This window comes from Bactrocera neohumeralis, unplaced genomic scaffold (genome assembly GCF_024586455.1).
Source record: "Bactrocera neohumeralis isolate Rockhampton unplaced genomic scaffold, APGP_CSIRO_Bneo_wtdbg2-racon-allhic-juicebox.fasta_v2 cluster10, whole genome shotgun sequence".
NCBI classification, from domain to species: Eukaryota; Metazoa; Arthropoda; class Insecta; order Diptera; family Tephritidae; genus Bactrocera; species Bactrocera neohumeralis.
Window position 1 is genome coordinate 24397910 of NW_026089623.1, and position 20684 is coordinate 24418593.

The 20684-nt window shown below is 34.9% G+C and overlaps 2 long non-coding RNA genes across 2 annotated transcripts; one reads left to right on the forward strand and one right to left on the reverse strand.

Moving 5' to 3' along the window:
• Positions 1-4829: 4829 nt before the first annotated feature.
• LOC126765457 (uncharacterized) lies at positions 4830-7082 on the reverse strand. Its single transcript, XR_007668420.1, has 3 exons — positions 7005-7082; positions 6849-6941; positions 4830-6783 (listed from the first exon to the last, which is right to left on the reverse strand). It is a non-coding gene; the product is annotated as an uncharacterized LOC126765457 (long non-coding RNA).
• A 624-nt stretch (positions 7083-7706) lies between these two features.
• Positions 7707-9183, forward strand: LOC126765441 (uncharacterized). The gene is made up of 3 exons (XR_007668395.1): positions 7707-8063; positions 8125-8494; positions 8563-9183. It is a non-coding gene; the product is annotated as an uncharacterized LOC126765441 (long non-coding RNA).
• The last annotated feature ends 11501 nt before the right edge of the window (positions 9184-20684 follow it).

Here is a 20684-nt window from a genome sequence, read left to right on the forward strand (position 1 = left end):
GCCGATGCGGCTGGTCATGCTGTTGTGATTGTCGGCACCTCCGCAGGTACCTCACTGCATACGGTTGGTGTAGTTGTAGAAGCAAACGTTGTCGTGTTGTTGAACTTGTCTCGACATAGGATTGTGTTGTGCTTGCGACCACAATTTCGACAATTACCAGACGAACACTGACGATAGGAATGACTCGAACGTAAACAGTTGTAACACAATTTCAATCTCTTAAGGGCTTCAAATCGTTGCTCGATGCTAAGAGCCAATATTGCAGGACACTTGGCAAGCCGATGAGCTAACCCGCAATGAGCGCACAGAGCGGCATCCGTAGTAGCCACATGCGCCCTCAGTGGTCGTTGCTGACGGCAAGCTATTACTGAGACCGATGGTTCAGGAGCTAGGCTATGAGCACGTCTTTCCAGAAATTTCAATAAATCCTCTAACTGTGGTATTTCTGTAGTTGAGCACCTCATGCACCAGTCACGCTTAGTTACGGCTGGAAGCTTAGCCACCACGATTGGTACAGCCAATGCGTCCCACTGATTTATAGGGATGTCCATAACACGCAATGCACGCAGCGACTCATGAACCGTATCCACAATAGTCAATAAGGATTGCGATGACTCATGAGTAGTTGGCTTTAGGTTAAGAAAACGGGATACGTGTATTTCCACTAGCTGCTTTTTGTTGTCATAGCGGTCCTTGAGAGCCTTCCACACCTCCTGAATATATCCCACCAATTAAAGGAACAGTAGCCGCATTTACCGCCTGCCGAAGTTTTCCCAACTTAAACGCTTCTGGATATGTCGAATTATGTACCAGTGTTTCAAAGGCATCTTTGAACGCTAACCATTTACACATGTCTCCATCAAACAACGGGATAGCTAACGGGTCTAATTTGAGATCAACCAAATGCCCATCCAGAGATGTCGTGGGGCAATTTTGCGTTCCGTCAGCGACATTAGACTCAACCCTTGACGATGCGATGAAACGATTAAGTCTGCTGCATGCTGCAGTATACAGCTCCTCTACTGATTCCAAAAGTGCATCATGTGGCCCCATCTCGGTGGACGTAGCTCCTCCAACCAAACGATTATGGTTCTCCATGAAGCGCTCAAAATGCGATTCAAGCGACTTAAGCTCTTGTTGGAGATGAAACACATCACGGCTTTCCATGGCACCCTCCGAGACACGTGCATGTGTGCGCTTTATTGCTTTCACCGCCGATGATCGCCAATTAAGTTCCGCCATTAAACCACACAACCGCAATAACAAACAATTACAAAATAAATTTAAAAATATTTGTCCTCACAGGAGGCACCAGAATGTTAAATAATTAATTTTACCAGCGGGTAGAGTTCTCAATGCTTTATTGAGATGAGTACCATCAGCACTAAGTTACAATCAGAGAAGAGACTTGTACATACATGAACTCTAGTATTTATAGGAGTTCAAAGGAATTTCAAATACCGTAACTTCGAAATATGAATAAACAAAGACAATATCAAACAGAAATGTATGATAAAAGAGAGAAGAAAAATAGAAAGCTTAGATAAAACAGTATTGCCAGATCAGACTTAACATTATGAGAAAATAAACTTAAAACTAACGTAAATAATCCTAAACACTTATATCCTTTTATAGATGAAGATGGTATTTTAAGAGTAGGAGGAAGAAATTCTGAAATCTCTTATGACACTAAGCATTCAAACATACGGAAAAATTGTGATTTAGCGAGGTTAGTTACCTAGGAAGCAACCTTACATAGTGGTATTAATTTAAAGCGAACATACTTCAGAAATGAGTACTGTATCATTCGCACAGAACGTTAACTAAGCCAGTATGTGATGAAGTGTGTACGATGCGCTCGATGTAGCCAAGAAGTTATGACAGCAGAATGGGAAATTTACCATCATGTCGAGTTATACTCAGTCTTCTATTTAATAATGCCGGAGTGGATAAGCAGGGCCGTTTCCATGCTAATTATGAGCACACCGAAAAGTTTTCTTTGGTAATTCATTTTACAGAAAGAGATGTTGAACTGTAGCTGATGGCAAGTCGACAACTAAAACCGACGAAAAATCACGCAGACTTGGATAAGCAAAGAGAGAGGGAGTGAGAAGTGCAGCGGAAACGAAGAAGCCAGAAAACAAAAAGAATCTTGCAGAGACAAATTATGAAAAATTAAAGAGTACAAGACAAAAGAGGAGGTACCTCCGTAATTATCGAAAGTACAAAAATTGTGGAAGCAGATAAACTTTTCAGAAACGATTTGAAACGAGCGATTGTACCAAATACGGAAAAAGAAGACTTCCGCCCGGTTTCACAGTCCATATTTAAGTTGTGCTTAAGATAAAACTAGAAAATAGTGTTTTACAGTTCATACTTAAGTTATGCTTAAGTACTGAAAATGGGAGACTTAAGCAGTGCTTAAGAAACAGCTGATTTTTGTTTTGAATTTTCAGCGACATCTTTCTTAGTGTTCGAGCAAGTGTCCGTCCGCTTGCACTCGATGACAGCTTTATATTTTTCCACCAGCTCCAATAGGTGCTCCGACTCGCCAGCGGTCAAATTCGGAGTTCTTTTGTTGTTTTCATCTACTATTGTCTGTTATAATTTAAATATTTCAAACCTATTTTTATGAATGACATTTGTAGAACATATGTTGCCTATAACGTTGCCATATATTATAATAAAATTTTATAAAAATTAAGCATTGACTGCAACAATGCTTAGCTAAGATTTTATTTGCGCACACCCTAAGTATAGACTGTGAAGCCGGGCATTCATGTGGCGTTTTATTCTCCGGGAGAGTCCTCATTTTTGAGGCATTAGGGAGGCTGGTTATGGTGTCACAGATACTGCACTCAATCCTCAATCCTGATGAAGAGAATGACAACATGGAAATTAAAGTTCCTGACGGTGGAGGTATAACAGCAGAAGATGGTACTACAATCAAAAAGAAACTTTTCCAAGTGGTGCGTGGGGTAGACGAGATAAACGTAAGTCAACAGCCGCAGCAATACTGGAATCCAACACGTACAACAATAACCCAAGGACGAAATCAAAGGTACACCGACGTCCGATGAGAAAGAAGAAAAACCAACAGGATACCTTTGCTCATTTTAAATAATAACTTTCTTTCCTTCGGCAATATGTTCAAATATATTAAACATGTACATTAGGGTGTGCCATTTTGAGTCAACCTTTTTTTTTCAACTGAAAAACAGGCTCAAAACTTTCGAAATGTGTAAAAAAAAAGTCACTCAAAAGATGAGCTCTTAATATTAATATTAAGAGGTGCCTCTTTCAAATTTTCTGTTTTCAGCGCCCCAAAGTGTAAGTGTGTGCACCCACACTACACTCTGGAAAAACCAAGGTATGAGTGCCTGCCGCACACACATACACTTTGGTTCCACATTGGATCATTTTACGAGAAAACTCGATTTTCGAGTAGAATCGGAATCGAGTTACCATCCCAACTGGCACCCATCGCGTGCACATACATATAATAACCTCCGCACAATAACCACCACAAAAAAAAAGATTTTTTTTCTATGTAATTTATATGGAAAACAGAAAATTTGAAAGAGGCACCTCTTAATATTATTATTAAGAGCTCATCTTTTGAGTGACTTTTTTTTTACACATTTCAAAAGTTTTGAGCCTGATTTTCAGTTGAAAAAAAAAGGTTGTCTAAAAATGGCACACCCTAATGTGCATGCATACATAATATACACCAGAGATAAAGAGATGTCCAACTCCTCTCTCACTGGAAGTGAGAGAACAATTGCTAAACGTCAAAACCACCTAAACTTTGACAGTTGACTGGATTGGGGAGGTTTTGACGATTAGCAATTGGAAACGAGCGATGGCCAGATTGAAATCTTACCAAAAAAACATGTAAACGGAGCAATTTGTTGCCGCTGTTCAAGATCGCTAATAAAAATTTAAAACAATGAAAAGAAAATGCGAAATTTAAATATATTTCATCAAACGTTTTGTAATTTGATGCATAGTATAATTAATTGTCAATTACAAATGATTAACAACATTTGATAATTGAGAACTAACAGGCTTAATTCACCTTATTAAGTATTGAAAGATCAAAAGTCAGTTGTTTTAATATACCATAAAATCATAAAAAAGGTTTTAAATAGTTTCGTCATATGTATATTAAAAGTCCAATATATAATAATTTGCAATCGTAATAAATGTTGGGTGTTTTAATTTAAAATGCCCAAAAATTTTTATTTTCTTTGATCTGGCCATAATGGAAAATGTTATAAAAAACGCTTATTTTGAGGCACTCTCACACTGGAATAAGTTGGGCATTCCATTATCCCTGATATACACAGTTGACGAACATTGCAAGGTCACCTTTCCAGAAGTCACTTTTGCCGCCTGGGAGAATGATCAAAAGGTGCCAAGGGATGCCACCAGTGTGAACAGATCTAAAAAAGTGTTGCAGCTAAGTCAGCATAAAAATAATGCTAAAAAAAATATTAAAATGCCAAAAAATAATGCTAAATATAAAAACGTTTTTTACATAAAATGATCACTATAAAGCGTTAATTTTTAAAAATTTTGTATTCAATGTTGCCTTAGAAATATATTTCATTAGAATAAAACAATGTCATGTAGTAATTCAACCATGTGAACCATTTATTGAATAAAAAAAATCATAAAGAGTCTTACAAACATAAAAAAAAAGTGATCATTCAATTCAATATCACATTGGTTTGTACATACATACATATGTATATGTATATTTATATAAAAAAATAACATAAACATTTAAATCGCTATTTAATAGCATTTTAGTACATTTTTAAATATCATTTGTTTACATTTTAATTATAAACTAAATACATTATCAAATGAATATTGTTCCTCAACTTCCGAAGAGTCGGTCGAAATATCATTATCATACATGTTTTTATCACATTTTTGTATGAGATCGTTGGTAATTTTAAAACTTTCGCAACATTTATTTAACCTTTTCAATCCGCATCTAATGTAAAGAAGTGAATTCATAGTGTTCAATATCATTCTATGTCTAATTTTTGTTTTTATAAGGTTCATGCCACTGAAAACTCTTTCAACTTCTGCGTTACTAAATGGTAAAACAAGAAACTTCATAACAAAAGAACACAATTCCTGGAACGGGTTTTCATTTAAAGCATTTTTATATTCGTATACACTTATCCAGAAATCAATTGTTGAGTTTTTGTTTGCCCATTCATATGTACTTAGCTTTTGCCATTGCTTTTCTAAAATAGTAATTTCGTCCACTGTGAAATCTTCCATTTGTTGTTCAAAATGTTCATGCAATTTAATTTTTTCCGTTTTTAAACTGTTTTCTACAGAAAACAAATTTGTATCTTTAAGATTTAGAAAATTTGCTGGCAATCGTTGTCTAAGCTGATATATTAGCTGAGCTATAAACTTTCGGCAAGTAAACGTTATTTAATTTTCTTCTTCAGAATTGATTACATCTTTCTTTGATTTTAAAAATTCTTCAAAGTTGTAATTAAAGTATGGTGTTGGAACAAAAAAATCTTCTGAACGCGAATTGAACGGATCAAAAATGTCAGATTTTAAAACAATTTGATAGGAAAGGTCTTTCAAAAGAACATATAGTTCTGATAGCAACAGAGTAGGGTCAGCATTATTACTTTCAAACATTTTATTTACTTTTTGTACATCTGACAGCAAAGGTTTCAAAAACTTCAGACATAATAAATTTTTGTCAGTATACAATTTTTTTAATATATTGGCTTGATGACACAATTCTACCGTTCGGCAATTTCAAAATGAGTTTTCAACTCTAGTCATTGACTTTCTATACGATTTACAGCTGATTCAATTGACAACCATCTAGTGTCACAAGCTCTTACCAATTTTAATGGTTGCATGCCATCATTAATCGCAGCGTAAATGCGTTTATAATGTTTGTGTCTTAAAGTTGATTTGGAAACCAATTGTAAGTTTCTGACACCAAATACTCAATTTCATCAGGTAGCATTTTGGATGCTGAAGACACTGAAAGCTGAATGGAATGACAGATACAGGGAACTGGTATTATGTTTTTATATTTTTCACGTAGTTTTGCTATCACTCCACGGCTAACTCCAGTCATTACTCTGGCATTATCAGTTCCTAAGCCCACCATGTTTTGAATTTTTAGATTAAAATCCTTAATAACTTTAAATATTCCATTGGCTGACGCGTCATCAAGTGCACTTAAGTTTAAAAATGTGTTTACAATTTGTTTGGCAGACTTACTGTTATAACGTATTACTATACCCAAATACTTATCAATAGTTATGTCTGTAAGTTAAGTTGTCACTAATATCTTCAGCCAATAGGTGTTGAAAATGGGGAGCCAAAATTGACTTAATGAGGGCAGTAAACTTTGTTCGACCCAATGTCATGCCAACGGCGACCTTGCTATCAATAAATATATATTTTTGTAAACGGACTAAATGATCGGCTGACCTTATCGTGGTGTGTACCATTACATATAAAGCTTCTAATAATTCTGCTGCTTTTACTTTGGAATTGCTGTTTAGTTGGTGAAAATCGAGTGTTTTTTGATTGTTTTTTGTGAAAGGCGATGCTGTTGCTAAATGCTTAGAAGTTTTTCCATGAGTAAGAAGTGTACTTTGTTTTGGTTTTAAAGTACAATGGCAGTATTTACACTTTACCTCCTGATCATTTAGGTCGACAATCCACTTGCATAGTCTCGGATCATTAAACCAGCTTTTTCTGGGTCTTTGGGTATATTTTCTGCAATATTTACGAGTATATGATTTTTAGTACATTTATAACACACGGAATAAGTATTTATTTACTTTTTACTGGTGCTGGGCCGGCACGTGTTTTCTTCGGAGTCACTGCTAACTTCGTCAATATCTAAATCATTTGGGTCACTTCTTTTAAGTTACCTATAAAAATTATTATGATTACTTAAATTTACACATAATTTCATTTTTTAGTTAACTACCAACCTTTCCATTGTCTATGTTAAACAAATTGCTATTTTTTTGTTTTTTTAGAGATGAATGAAAACACAGCTGTTCTATTGAGCTGTGATGCCAGATTTTATTTTTTAATCACTACGCAAATGATTGCCATGGTTATATGTATAAATGTGTAGTCAACTAAAAATTATCAGATTTTGCTTATACAAAAAAGTAATAAAACATTTCAAATTTTTTAAATAGAATAATACTAAAAAATGCTAAACTAATAATCGCAAAAAGCTAAGAAAAATGCTAAATGCTAAATGAAAATTTTGCGGCTAAATACAAAAAAAAACTAAATTTAGCTGCAAAAATGCTAAAATGGTCACACTGGATGCCACTTAATCGGTGCTCATTTAATTCTAAATTTATTCTTATAATATTTTTTAAGAAAACTCATGCAGCCATATATGTTCAAATATATTAAACATATGCACATACCTACATAAATATACATATGAACATATATGCATTTACATACTATATATGCAATATGCATGCGCTCAACAAAGCAAATACAGGTGCAAGCATATTTCCTTAGGTTAAAGGCCTAACTATAATGTGCATAAGCTGCCGTATGTTACTGTCAAAAAATGAACGAAAAGCCTGTCAAATGCATAACGAACGCAGAGTAGACATTTGAATGACTATAATGTGCTTACATGCATAAGAAGAAAGTGTCAATAAACAATTTGTGTTTTGGTTTTGTTTCGTTTGAATTTTGCAAAAATGAACAGAAAGTTAAAATATTTAAAAACAATAAAAATCCTTACGTCTGTTTTAGACGGAATACGCATATTGACAGAAATTAGTGAAATTACAAAAACAAAGAGTTCGGTCGTGTTCAGTGAGGGAAATAAACAGAAAGAGGAAGAAGGATGGAAGGATGGAAGGAAGAGGATTGACCACGCTGATTTTTTTATATACACGCGAATGACGCCACAAGTATATGGGCTTTTGCTTACTCTTGTTGAGCCCTTTTTAAAAAAAGAATTCGTTGAGGGAGCCTGTGCAACCGGAATGTCGATTAGCTTTGACATTACAGTAAGTTTGTTCATTTTAATATATTTTTATTATGTGTTATTCTTTTTTCTGTTTCTTAAAGATATTTGTCACAAGGAACTTCGTTTCAATCGTTGGCATGGTCATTTCAACTGGGGAAGGAAACGGTTAGGCGCATTATTCTGGAGACAGCTGAAGTCCTTTGGACAAAGTTAGGCGCTGTTTATGTATCTGAGCCTAATGAAGAAGATTTCAAGCAAATTTCTCAAGACTTCTGGGAACTGTGGAATATGCCCAACTGTGTTGGATCTATTGATGGGAAGCATATCGCTATTCGATGCCCACCTAAAAGCGGTAGTCAATTTTTCTGCTACAAAAAAATTTTTTTTCTATTGTATTGTTAGCAGTGTGTGATGCCCGATATCGGTTTACCTATATAGATATTGGTGCATATGGAAGTCAGAGTGATGGTGGTGAGGACTTTTATAATTGTGCATTTGTTTTTTTTTATTAATATTATTGTTTCTCTTTACATGTAAAGGTATTTTTCAAGTGAGTCGAGTGGGAAAGAGGTTATTAGATCATAAACTTCCCATCTCTCCAGCGAAAAACTTACCAAATACGCAACTAAAAACTCCACACTTCTTCGTTGGTGATGCTGCCTTTCCTTTAGGGGCAAATTTAATGCGCCCATACCCTGGGGGAATGCTACCAAATGAAAAAGAGGTGTTTAATAAAAGGTTATCAAGAGCTCGTCGCACAATTGAAAACTCTTTTGGAATACTACATAGTAGCGCGTTGGCGAGTTTTACTAACAACATTACATTTATTTCCTGAAAATGCAGAAAAAATTGTTTTAGCGTGCGTTGCCTTACATAATTTTATTATGTTTAACAACGTTAATGCATCTTCGTATATTGCAAGCAACTATGCTGATTGACATGACGGTTTATGGCGTAGAGAAGTTGAAAGTAATATCCCATCGATTATGCAATCTTCCAATTTGCATCATTACGGTGGAAGAAGTTCTTTGGAAATTAGAAATAACTTATGCAGTTTTTTTAACACTTTTTAAAACATATTCTAAAATCACATATCTAACATCATTTCGAACTTGTTTATTTCTTTTTTAATAAAACTAAATGGAGTTTAATTAAATTCATTCAATTGTTTTTATTATAAATTAAAAGAAAAATACTTCAGGAACAATTACTCAAAAGAGTTCAGGTACATGCATTTTATGCATCTTTTTATAATAATTATTTTTGTTATTATAAATATAAAATATACTAAAAAATCAGTGCTCCAAGCGTTTGAAAAAATAAGGAAATCATGTTGAATTCTTTTCAATTTCATTTTTACCTATTTTCGCGACGTAAGCGATATAATTCTGATATCATTTTTTCTTGGAAACTGTCTTTGGCCGACACTGGCAGGTCTTGCAGCAGACACAGAACCGTCGTCATAAAGGCCTCATCAGTTTCACTTCTTTCAGCCGGCGCCGCTATCTGCTTTTCTATGTTCTCCATTGTTGCGCCAAGTTTCTGGTAGAGACTTTCAAGGGAGAGACTTTCAAGGGAGAGACTTTTTTGTTTCTTCGGAGGTGGCGATGAAATTTCATTTACACCATCACTCGTAGATGAATCCAAGATAGAGTCTGCATTTGCTTCTGCATTATCACGAGTGCTGCACAATGAAAAAGTTATATTTAAAAACATTAAAATTTATACAAAGTACCTACCGACGCGGTGGGACGGAGTCTTTCAGAAACATCATGGGTTTTAAAAAACGCCATTCCTCCAAGTAGCTAATTCCGCTACCTGATGGAGCTTCTAACCTTTTTATTTCTTTACAGAAGCGCTCCCGGAGTAGCTTCCATCTATGTTTGCATTCTAGATCTTTTAATTGAAACAAACATAAAAAATATATAATACAAAAATATATATTTCTATAACAGTGTTAATACATAGCACTTTTACCGCATAGTTCTGCGATTGCTTTCCACCTTTTTTCTTTATTTACGAGATTGAAATAAAAGGCTTTTTTTTCTCGTACAAACATTTATATTTTTCCACACTCTCTATTAAATTTTGTATAAAACACTCGCCGTCCTCCATATTCAAATATACAATGATTTTATCTGTTGACAAAACACTCTTCTTCCTTTTCGTTTTCAAATTCAAAATGATGTATCAGTTGACAAAAAGCGAAAACAGCTGATTCCGTACGGAAAGTGCGATCAGTTTCGCACTTTGCTTAAGCAAATGACATTTGGAAAAACTTAACGAAACTTGATGTAAAGTACATTATAGTTGCAACATACAATTTGTGTGTATTCGGACAGTTGCTTACGCTGGCTTAAGCTAGCTTATGCACATTATAGTTAGGCCTTAAGATGTATACATATGATAACAAAGGGTGGCGCAAAAGTTATCCTTCTATCAGCAGATGCTATAAATTTTGCAATTGACCTCTAATGTCAGTTCTGTTTTGACATTTGTATAGTAAACACATGCAAATTACACGTAGATAAACAATGGTACGCTACTGCTCCAGAACGTGGGTTATTGGTGACTATTTATTTGATCAATAATCGGTTGGTGACTTTGGCACAACGTGAATTTCGTCACAGATTTCCTGGCCGTCCGACGCCTACTGGTGAAACACTGCGACGTTTAGCCGCTCGCCTCGAAGATACTGGCACAACACGAGATGCTGCCAGGCGTGGCAGACCGCGGAGTAGCCGTTCTGCAGAGAAAATTGCTGCTGTTGCCGAGGATGTCATGGAAGCGCCGTATGGGTATCAGTCGACGGTGTTTACAGCGAATTTTGGTAATAGATTTGAAGATGTTTCCGTACAAAGTCCAGACGGTGCATCAGCTTTTAGCTGCTAAGCTCCAATCGCGTCTAACATACGCTCAGGCCATCCTTAATCACCACCAAGGGGAAGATGATTTTTCATCAAAAATAATCATGAGTGATGAGGTCCATTTCCATCTTAGCGGGTACGTAAGTAAGCAAAATTTACGTTTCTGGGGCACTCAAGATCCGCGTGTAACCCACGAAGAGCCATTACACCCGCTCAAAGTCACTGTATGGTGTGCTGTTTTCGCTGGAGGAGTCATCGGACCTTCGAAGACGTCGCGGGCCTAACGATTACTGTGAGTGGTGAGCACTACAGAGAAATGATCAACGAGTTCTTTTTGCCGCAACTTGATGAATTGGGATTGGAAAACATGTGGTTCCAACAGGACGGTGCAACGGCATACACTGCACGTGCCACAATAAAAAACATCGGAAGGTAATTGTTGCGAAACTTGTTGTCCTACCTTAGTCATATGTACATTTGTGCAGTTAATTATAAATGCCCATGTGAACTTGAAAACAATCCCATACCATGCGGCACAAACAATGTGATATATACATACAAAAATACCCATACATTTAGTTATTTAAGATAATTTCAAAAATTATATTCAGCCCTATTCTGAGAAAATCACGCACCTGATTTGTAAGGTTTGTTGTGAGTTTTATTTTGTGAGGTTATACTTGCTCACCACACGAGGGGAAAAGCACTTTGCTGTCAACTACCTGGTTCACTAAAACAAACAAAAAAAATAAAGAAATGTACAACCAAGAAGCAGCTTAAGATCGCAACGCTTAAAACTCTATTGCCTTTTATGACTCGGCTAATTCCGCTCGTTCGCGGATTGCGCCCCTCGCGTCGGTTGGGCGGGAGGAGGGTAATCGTTGGGTATTATATTAAAAAAAAAGAAAAGTGAGTAATTTTGCAAATCTATTAAATTTGGTGCACATATGAATAATAATTTAATTTATTTTTAGGATTTAAAAATGCGAATGCACAACTCAGGAGCAGCTGCAGCATTACAACGTATTATTTAAACACAAATATATTTAATCGCACATGTATTAAATAAATACATATTTACAAATAAAATGTTGTCCGAATTACTTAAACATATATATGTATGTATATGACTTTTTATTCATACTAAGAAGGAAGAAAAATGTACAAAGACAAAGAGTTACATATTTATTGTAATTTACAAATACTTATAGCTATAATAGATAACACCTCAGCATACGGAAAACTCACAAATAAAAAAAACCTCTCAATAGTGAGGGCGGTAATTTTTGTGAGGGTATGAGAATAGGGCTGATTATCTGGTGGAAGTGTCATAACAGACGCAATTACAGCGTCGGAAGAGAAATATATGCAAAACGTATTAAACATATTCCTTATGTGACAGTTGTCATGTATGGCAATGCTATGCTTTGTATGGTCTTAAGTGAAAGGAAAACTACCCGCCAGTTCGGCTCACCGGTAAAATAGTAGTGAGTTCACTACCTATCGGTAACCACCACTGGTTACCCACTATAATACCGTCAATGCAATTCACTCATAAATTTAACACGACGATGTCATTGGCGGTAACTATACTTATTAGGCCGGGTCGATTTGTATGGGTGGAAAAAAACCAACAAAGCGGCTAGCAAAAACGAAAACTACAGAAAATTCTAAGAAAGTTTTGCCAAGAAATCATGGGTCTAAAATTAATTCCCAGTTCGCGCAGAGCGACTTTAGATTTTGAGGTCATACTTATTAAATTGTACTTTATGCAGCATACAGATATTCCCATATTTTTTTTTTTAAATTCTAAAATTGTGGAAAATACTGTGCATCGAAAATAAAATTTTATTATTGTAATTAAGTTTTCAAAAATTTAATGTTTTTGTGGTGCAAGTTAAGGACATTGGTTTTTTTGCTGATGACTGGGAATCTTTTCTAGTTTTAGTTTTTTTTTAGGTTCTAAAGTCTTTTTTGGATTCCATACGTGGTGTTGCATTACGACTTTCTATAGTTACGACCATGATATGGTGTCTATTCTTTGCAATAGCGCGTCGGGAAACTGTTGTCAGAAGCTGTACACAACGCTCAGTTGCTTGGGTATGACATGGAATCCTAGGGTCAGGAAGCGGCGGATCATCAGACTCAATAAACTGCAACAAGTGTTCGTAAAGAATGTTTGCTGAAAATGTAGGCTCAGACAAAACACTGTCATCATCTAGGTCAACCAGATCAAAGTAATCTGAGCATTTACAATTTATTGCGTGCCTTTTATCATAAACGCTTAGATTAGTCGGATCACAAACTTTATCACGATAATGTAATATCTTTTTTATGGCTCTTTCGCGAACATCTTTTCTCTTATCATAAAGCATTGCCAGTAAGATATTTTCAGGATGAGCGAAGTATGAAATATTTTGGATTACAGTGTTAACAATTTCTCGCAGCGTTGGTGATAAATATCGCATGGACTGTGTAAATTTAAAAAACAAGAGACTGCTGTATACAACTGAGTTGTAGAACTAAATGTTAAAGTACATCGGTACGTAAACTTTCAGTATGTAAGTTGCCAAAGTTTTTTAGTTCGCTGATGGTGAACTAGTTGTCATGTATAAACGTAAGAGTTTGCTTGCCTTTGTTATCCATCGATAGTGCACAATTTGTCCCGGTTTCATACTGGCTAAATTTTCGCCAAAATATACATGTTAGGCTCTTCAAAATAATTGTTTGCTTACCGCCATCTGCTCGCATGTTTCGATTTGCTTTGTTATTATCCCACTAGCTGTGCGCGGTCCGCTTGTAGTGAACTTTTCTAATGCGGAGAACAAGTGACGAAGTGGAAGTTCATTAAAGTGTAATAAACAAACCAACCAGTGCAATGATCTATTCAACATGACTTCGAATTTCCTTAAAATTCCATTTTCAGAACCTGTGTTTGTTGCTCCTCCATCACAGCAAAGTCCAATCAGTCTCTCAAGCGACATATTTTTTTCTATAAGGAATTCGCACAATTGCCTCTGTTTTGTTTTAGAGTCCTCGGCGTCGACTTTTAGGCAACCCAACAATCTGCTCTCAGGCTCTTTAAGAACTACTAAATGTGATTATTTTACCATTCTCGGATGACAATTTTCATTTTCTTCTTCGCTCGTCAGAGAGTTGTTTTTCTGCCATCAAAGGAGAAGGCTACCAGATCACAGTCATTGCGTTGCATTTCTTTATTTAACGTGAAACTTTGGATTTGTCCATAATTATTGGTTCCCTATTTTCATTTTTAAAGTCAATATCTTTGAAAAAGCGATATGGCCAAAAAAGAAGCAACCCTATTACCGATTCCAAACCTATCGCACGCCAAAGCGAAATTAGGTGTATCGTACCTTTTTGTACTAATTTTTTTTTTCGACGAACTTGGCTCTCTTGCAGTTGGCATGGCAAACATCACCTCTGATTCAACATCCATATTTGTTGAGCCTGGAAAAAAAATTGGATCCAGACTCGTTGGCGTCAGTGTTGTTTGTTGGTCAACAGCAATCGCCTCGAATTCGGGAATGGTTAGCTTCCTCTTACTGTGCTGATCAAACATAAATTCTTGGAGTTCGATGGCTATTAAACCACAGCAGCAAGGCAATGTTATTGCCAATATAAAACACTTGATCAATTGTTTCCAGAAACGTTGAAGACTTACTTGGTCTACTTTTAAATTTTATTTCATTATGATATTTATTTAGCAATGTTTTCAGTTTTTTCGAGGCAGTTTTTTCATTGATTAACGGAATGTTTAGTTTTTTCCAAATTTTTGCTTTTTTTGTTTTTTTTTTTTTGCTCAGCCACGAGTAAAAATAAATAGTAATTTAATACGTCACGATTCCTTGGTAGATTTAGATCACTTAAATCTCTTGGCAAGCCAATATTCAGACTGGGAAGAACCCAAGACCCGGAGTTCATTGAAATTGTATCAATTTCTGAATTGGTGGAATCAACTGACATTGCAGAGGTTTCCATTATAATTTATTGATTGAAAACTATTTAAAACTTGAAAAAAAATATTTAGAACACACTATTGTTTATTCAACGCAGACCACTTGTGTGGTAAGAGTTCAGTACGATTGCTTATTTTTTGTTGTTTTTTGCTCAGCCACTTAAAAAAACAAATAAGTTACAAAAGCTTGCTATTATTGCATTAATTGCATGGCATGCTGTTATTTTTAAAACTATAGGGTTTTGAGTACAGTTTAATAAGTATGACCTCAAAATCTAAAGTCGCTTTGCGCGAACTGGGAATTAATTTTAGACCCATGGTTTCTTGGCAAAACTTTCTTAGAATTTTTTGTAGTTTTCGCTTTTGCTAGCCGCTTTATGCGAAAAAAATTCGACCCGCCCTAATACCTATACTTCACTAGATTCTTCATCACATATCACTAGCTACCTCACTACATACCATCTTCTATATTTCACTAGCTAATTAACTACTTACAATTTTTTAAATTTCACTAGTTACCTCACTACCTAACGGGACATCTCGACAGGATAAAATCTATGTCTTGCTAACTGTCAAATCTATTGCTATTGCCATTGCCAAATCTGTATGTGGGCATTTGTTATCATAAGATAATCATTTGCGTAAAAGCGTAGGGTAGGTAGGTTCGAGCTCATGTAGCGCATGCTTTGAGCTCTTCAAAAATTTATTTTATCATTTGCGAAGGTAGCATTTGGGTAGGTAGCTGATGTAGCGCATGTTTTGAGCCCTTGAACTGTTTAAATCTTTTATGTAGAAAATAAAAATAGGATAAAGATCCTTTTGTTTACAAATGTATATTTCTGGGAAAAATAAGATAATAATCATTTTTTTACAAATGTATTTCTCGGAAAAATATGAATTCATATTTTTGGACTACTATGTAATAATTGTGGCATACATTTTATGTACCATTTAAAATAATAAATTTAAAATGAGCAATGATATTTTGATTTTTGCTAGTACAAGCTTATTAAATTTAAGATTTCGCTTATTCCCAACCCAATTTGCATAATTTTTTTGTTAATTAACAATATTAAACTAAATATTAATTTTTTGAAAAAATGTTATTTTGAAAATGTACTTTATTTTTATAATATAACACAACCGTTTTAATACTCGCTCTTCTAATTTTCATATTACCGAAATGAAAATGCCGTCGGCATATGTGCAAATGGGATATGTTGCCTCTTTGAAATTTTCATAGAAATTAAAACTGCGCTGTCAAACTGCTGAAGTGACAGCTTATAGCTTACGATATATGGCATACGAATTAGTTTGCGATATATTGTAAGATAAAAGCAATGGGAGTCTCCACAGGCAATAGGCAGTGCAATACAGTTAGCAAGACATAGATTTTATCCTGTCGAGATGCCCCGTAACATTGCAATATTTCACCACCTACCACTTTCTATTTTTCACTAGTAATTTCACTACTTTCCTGGTTCATACCATTCCTCATTTAATAATATAGGATACAATTTTTATATGTCCATATTCACATCATTTTCGGGTTTATTTTTATTTACACTGTTTGCTTTGTTTATACTATTTTTTGGATACTGAATTGCTTTGCGCAATTGTTTTTCGGACGGCTCGAAGTCATCGCTAGATGGAATTGATTCTGGAAAGATAGATATTAAAATAATTAATTAGTAATGATGTATTTTGATACATAAATCAATATATAATTGAGTGCTATCACAAACATAACGTAAAACAATTATAATATCTTGAAAAAAGTAAACAGTATTTACTTGCCTATTAGGGTGGAGTAAAAATTCTCCAGGCTTCTTGGAATACTAATTAGTATGCCATATATTGAAAGCAATGAACTGTCGCTTCGACAGTTTGACAGATTAGTTTTCATTTCTATGAAAATTTCGAAGAGGCAACACATCCCACATATTCCGACGGCAGTTTCGTTTCGGTAATATTAAATTTCGTAGAGCTAGCATTTGGATGGTTGTATTAAATTATAATTATAAAGTACATTTTAAAAATTATTTAAAATTTTTTTCCAAAACATTAATATTTAGTTTAATATTGTTAATTTGCGGAAAACTTATACAAAATGGATTGGCGAATGAGCGAAGTCTTAAATTTAATAAACTTATACAAGCATAAATCAAAATATCATTGCTCATATTAAATTTCATTATTAATATTTTTTTTTTCAAGAACTACATTAATAGAAAAAAGTATATTTCTCCTTTTTTTATTTTCCACATACATTTTTTTCATTCACATAAAAATATAAACAGTTCAAGAGCTCAAAACATGCGCTACATCAGCTCGAACCTACCTACCCGACGCCTTTTCGCAAATGATTACCCTGCCAACCATGAGCGGGTAAAAAACCACATAATCAGTGGGTTAGAATGTGGGTAATCCATAGGGTAATCATCTGTACTTTGCCATAGGCCGAGCGAAAATTTTACCCACTGACGTACGTATACATGTGATCATACATCTTTGTTGCGCTCATCCAGCAGTGTCATATAAAAAAGTATATCTGTCCTGCTCTAATATCCTCAATCGACGGCTGATGCAGGGTTGCATTTTCTCTTTTTAAATAGCTGATGCAGGGTTGCATTTTTTAATTCCTACGTTTAAAATTTCTTAAAATTTCAAACTAAAATTTTTAATTTTCAAAATTTTTATTTTATTTTATTTTTTATATGTTGACAAAAAATTTATTACATTTTATATAAATAAAAATATATTTAATTTACAAAAATATTTAATATCTGAAAACAGATTAATTAAAGAAAGGAATTATTAAAACCTGAGAAAAAAATAAACGTTATTAATACCTGAAAATAAATAATAATTACATTGAAGAAAGATTAATTGTATAAAATGATAATAATATCTGAAAACAAAGATTAATATTATCTGAAAGAATAAAATATATTAAAAACAAATAGAATTTACTCTGAAAGCAAAGATTAATTAAATAAAAATAGTGATAAAATCTGAAAAGAAAGAATAATTAAATAAAAGTAATAATAACACCTGAAAGAAAAGATAAATATTATTTGATCATTTAAAATATAAAACAAGCATTTGTTTTCACATTTTATATTGGATTGTATAGGCCGCCTTAATCGCATAAAATACATATGTATGTATTTATTTTTGCGTATTATATTGGACTGCGGATCCAATTTCAAAGTACACACACTTTTTCCACACACATACTTACTTAACAATTGATATTTGCCGCTTCTGATGATATAGCTGCTGCTGCTACTTCCAATTCAGTTCTGATTTCCAATGCTATAAAAATAAATGAACTAATTATTATCAAAATATTGTTAAAAAATCACATAAAATTCATTTACTTACCTTCTTGTTGTACGAGCCTCTTTTACGATGGTGCGATCACGAACGACATGCGCCTTTCAATCGTTTTTTTTATCACCCTTTTTGGGATTTTCTTTTGTCACTATTGACAATTATGCTTTCTCCTTCGCACTCATCCAAATAAATCAAGAGATGAAAGAAACTTTTTTCACCGCATTTAGGTAAACAAAAAATAACCCGAAAATGTATGTATGTGTATAGAGAAAAATGTGTAGTTGTATTGGAATATTTGTCACAAGCGGGTAGCCGTGGTTGGCAGGGTATGTTATGATAACAAATGCCCACATACATATACATATACCGGTGACGAGTACATTGTAGAAACATACAAGTAACAAAAGAATCATATGGTCTTCAACAGCTGAGATCAGCTGATCGAAACAGTTGATCTTTCGGCACAGAGATTTAAATTAAAGGACTTAAAAATAGTAACGAATCTTGTGAAATTGTGGTATTAATGGAAAACATTAGGAAAAATTTTCATGCATTTTTTAAAGCAAAGTTTAATTATATATTTGTTGCTTTTCCTCACCACCTCTGAGGTTTCAGTATAGGCGCATTACCGACATTTTTTGGGTATTCGGTTCCCCAGGAAGCCTATTTTCTCCCATATAATATACACAATACTAAACAAAACTACTTGTAATAATTTAAACAAAAATAGGTATACGAGTATAAATATCAGCTACAATGCGTTATAACAAAACAATAATTATATTCAAAACAGTTTACTTGTAAAAGACTTTTAAACAAAAGCAAAAAAAAATGTATAAAAATCAGGTAGAATTCAGGTACAATAATAATAAACACCAAAACAATCTATTAAGTAATAAATAATATTTACAAAACATTTTTAATCACCAACAACAGTGAAATTCTAATTCAAAAACCTATCAAAAGAATAGTGGTGGAGAAAAAGGTCCTAAACCTAGTACGCGAAAACACTTAAAAAACAGTATTAATAATAAGCGTGCAAACCTAATCACAAAAATATTTATTTCAAAATATAAAATCAGGGTAACTGTGGAAATTGCGGCCTACGACAGACAAACTTTTGAACAATTATAACATATTTCAGACAGACAGACATACATAGATATTATTTGCGACTCATATAGACAGACAAACGGACGTGATTACCATTTGTGAGTAACACACAAAAACTTTATGTTTTTGAAATCATTTCGTTAATTTTTTTATTAAAAGTGTTTACTAAGAAATATGTTCTAATTCGTTTGAATAAACATTTTAGCACGTCGGAATTACAATTTTTATATCAATAGAACGGTTCTACGTAACCACAAAAATATAAGAAAGTATTTTTATGGAGTCATGTGTAGAAGTGCACGCAAGTGAGGAAAGTTCTCTGATCGCCATTCACTTGGAAGTGGTCAGAAACGATTCTTTAACAGATGGCTCAAGCAGCTCACTACTTCCGGTCTTTGACCAAGTATCCTCTGGGTAGCCTAAGAACATCCGTTCGAAGGCGAGATAAAGTGAGAAGGCGAAACGTCCGCTATATAGGTTTGTGCGCTGGGCTAGTGACCCGCCACGTAAAAAAACACCCCCAATGAAAAGGAACAAGAAGCCTCGGATGAGAGACCACCCTTTTGATCACGACCATGGCAAACGAAATAAGGACTACGATTTCAGGGCATGCACCTGGAATGTCCGGTCTCTTAATTGGGAAGGTGCCGCTGCCCAGCTGGTTGATGTCCTCGTGAAAATAAAGGCTGACATCACCGCAGTCCAAGAAATGCGATGGACGGGACAAGGACAGAGACGAGTAGGTCCTTGTAGCATTTATTACAGTGGCCATATAAAGAAGCGCAAGTTTGGTGATGGATTCGTGGTGGGAGAGAGACTCCGTCGCCGAGTACTATCATTCACTCCGGTGAATGAACGTCTAGAAACAATCCGCATCAAAGCGAGGTTCTTCAACATATCGCTGATTTCCGCCCACGCCCCGACGGAAGAGAAAGACGATGTGACCAAAGATACCTTTTATGAGTGCTTGGAGCGCACCTATGAGAGCTGCCCCCGCCACGATGTCAAAATCGTGCTTGGTGACTTTAACGCCAGGGTGGGCAAAGAAGGTATCTTTGGCACTACGGTCGGTAAATTCAGCCTCCACGACGAAACATCCCGAAATGGGATGAGGCAGATCAAATTCGGCGGGGCCCGAAATATGGTTATCTGCAGTACTGGATTCCGGCATAAGATGAAACTCATCAAGCTACCTGGCTGTCTCCGGATCGAAAAACTACCAACCAGATCAATCATGTTGTGATAGACGGAAGACTTTTTTAGATGTGCGTGCGCTCCGAGGTCCTAACATCGACTCGGAACACTATCTTGTTGCAGCCAAAATTCGCACCCGCCTCTGTGCAGCAAAAACAGCACAAACACAAGG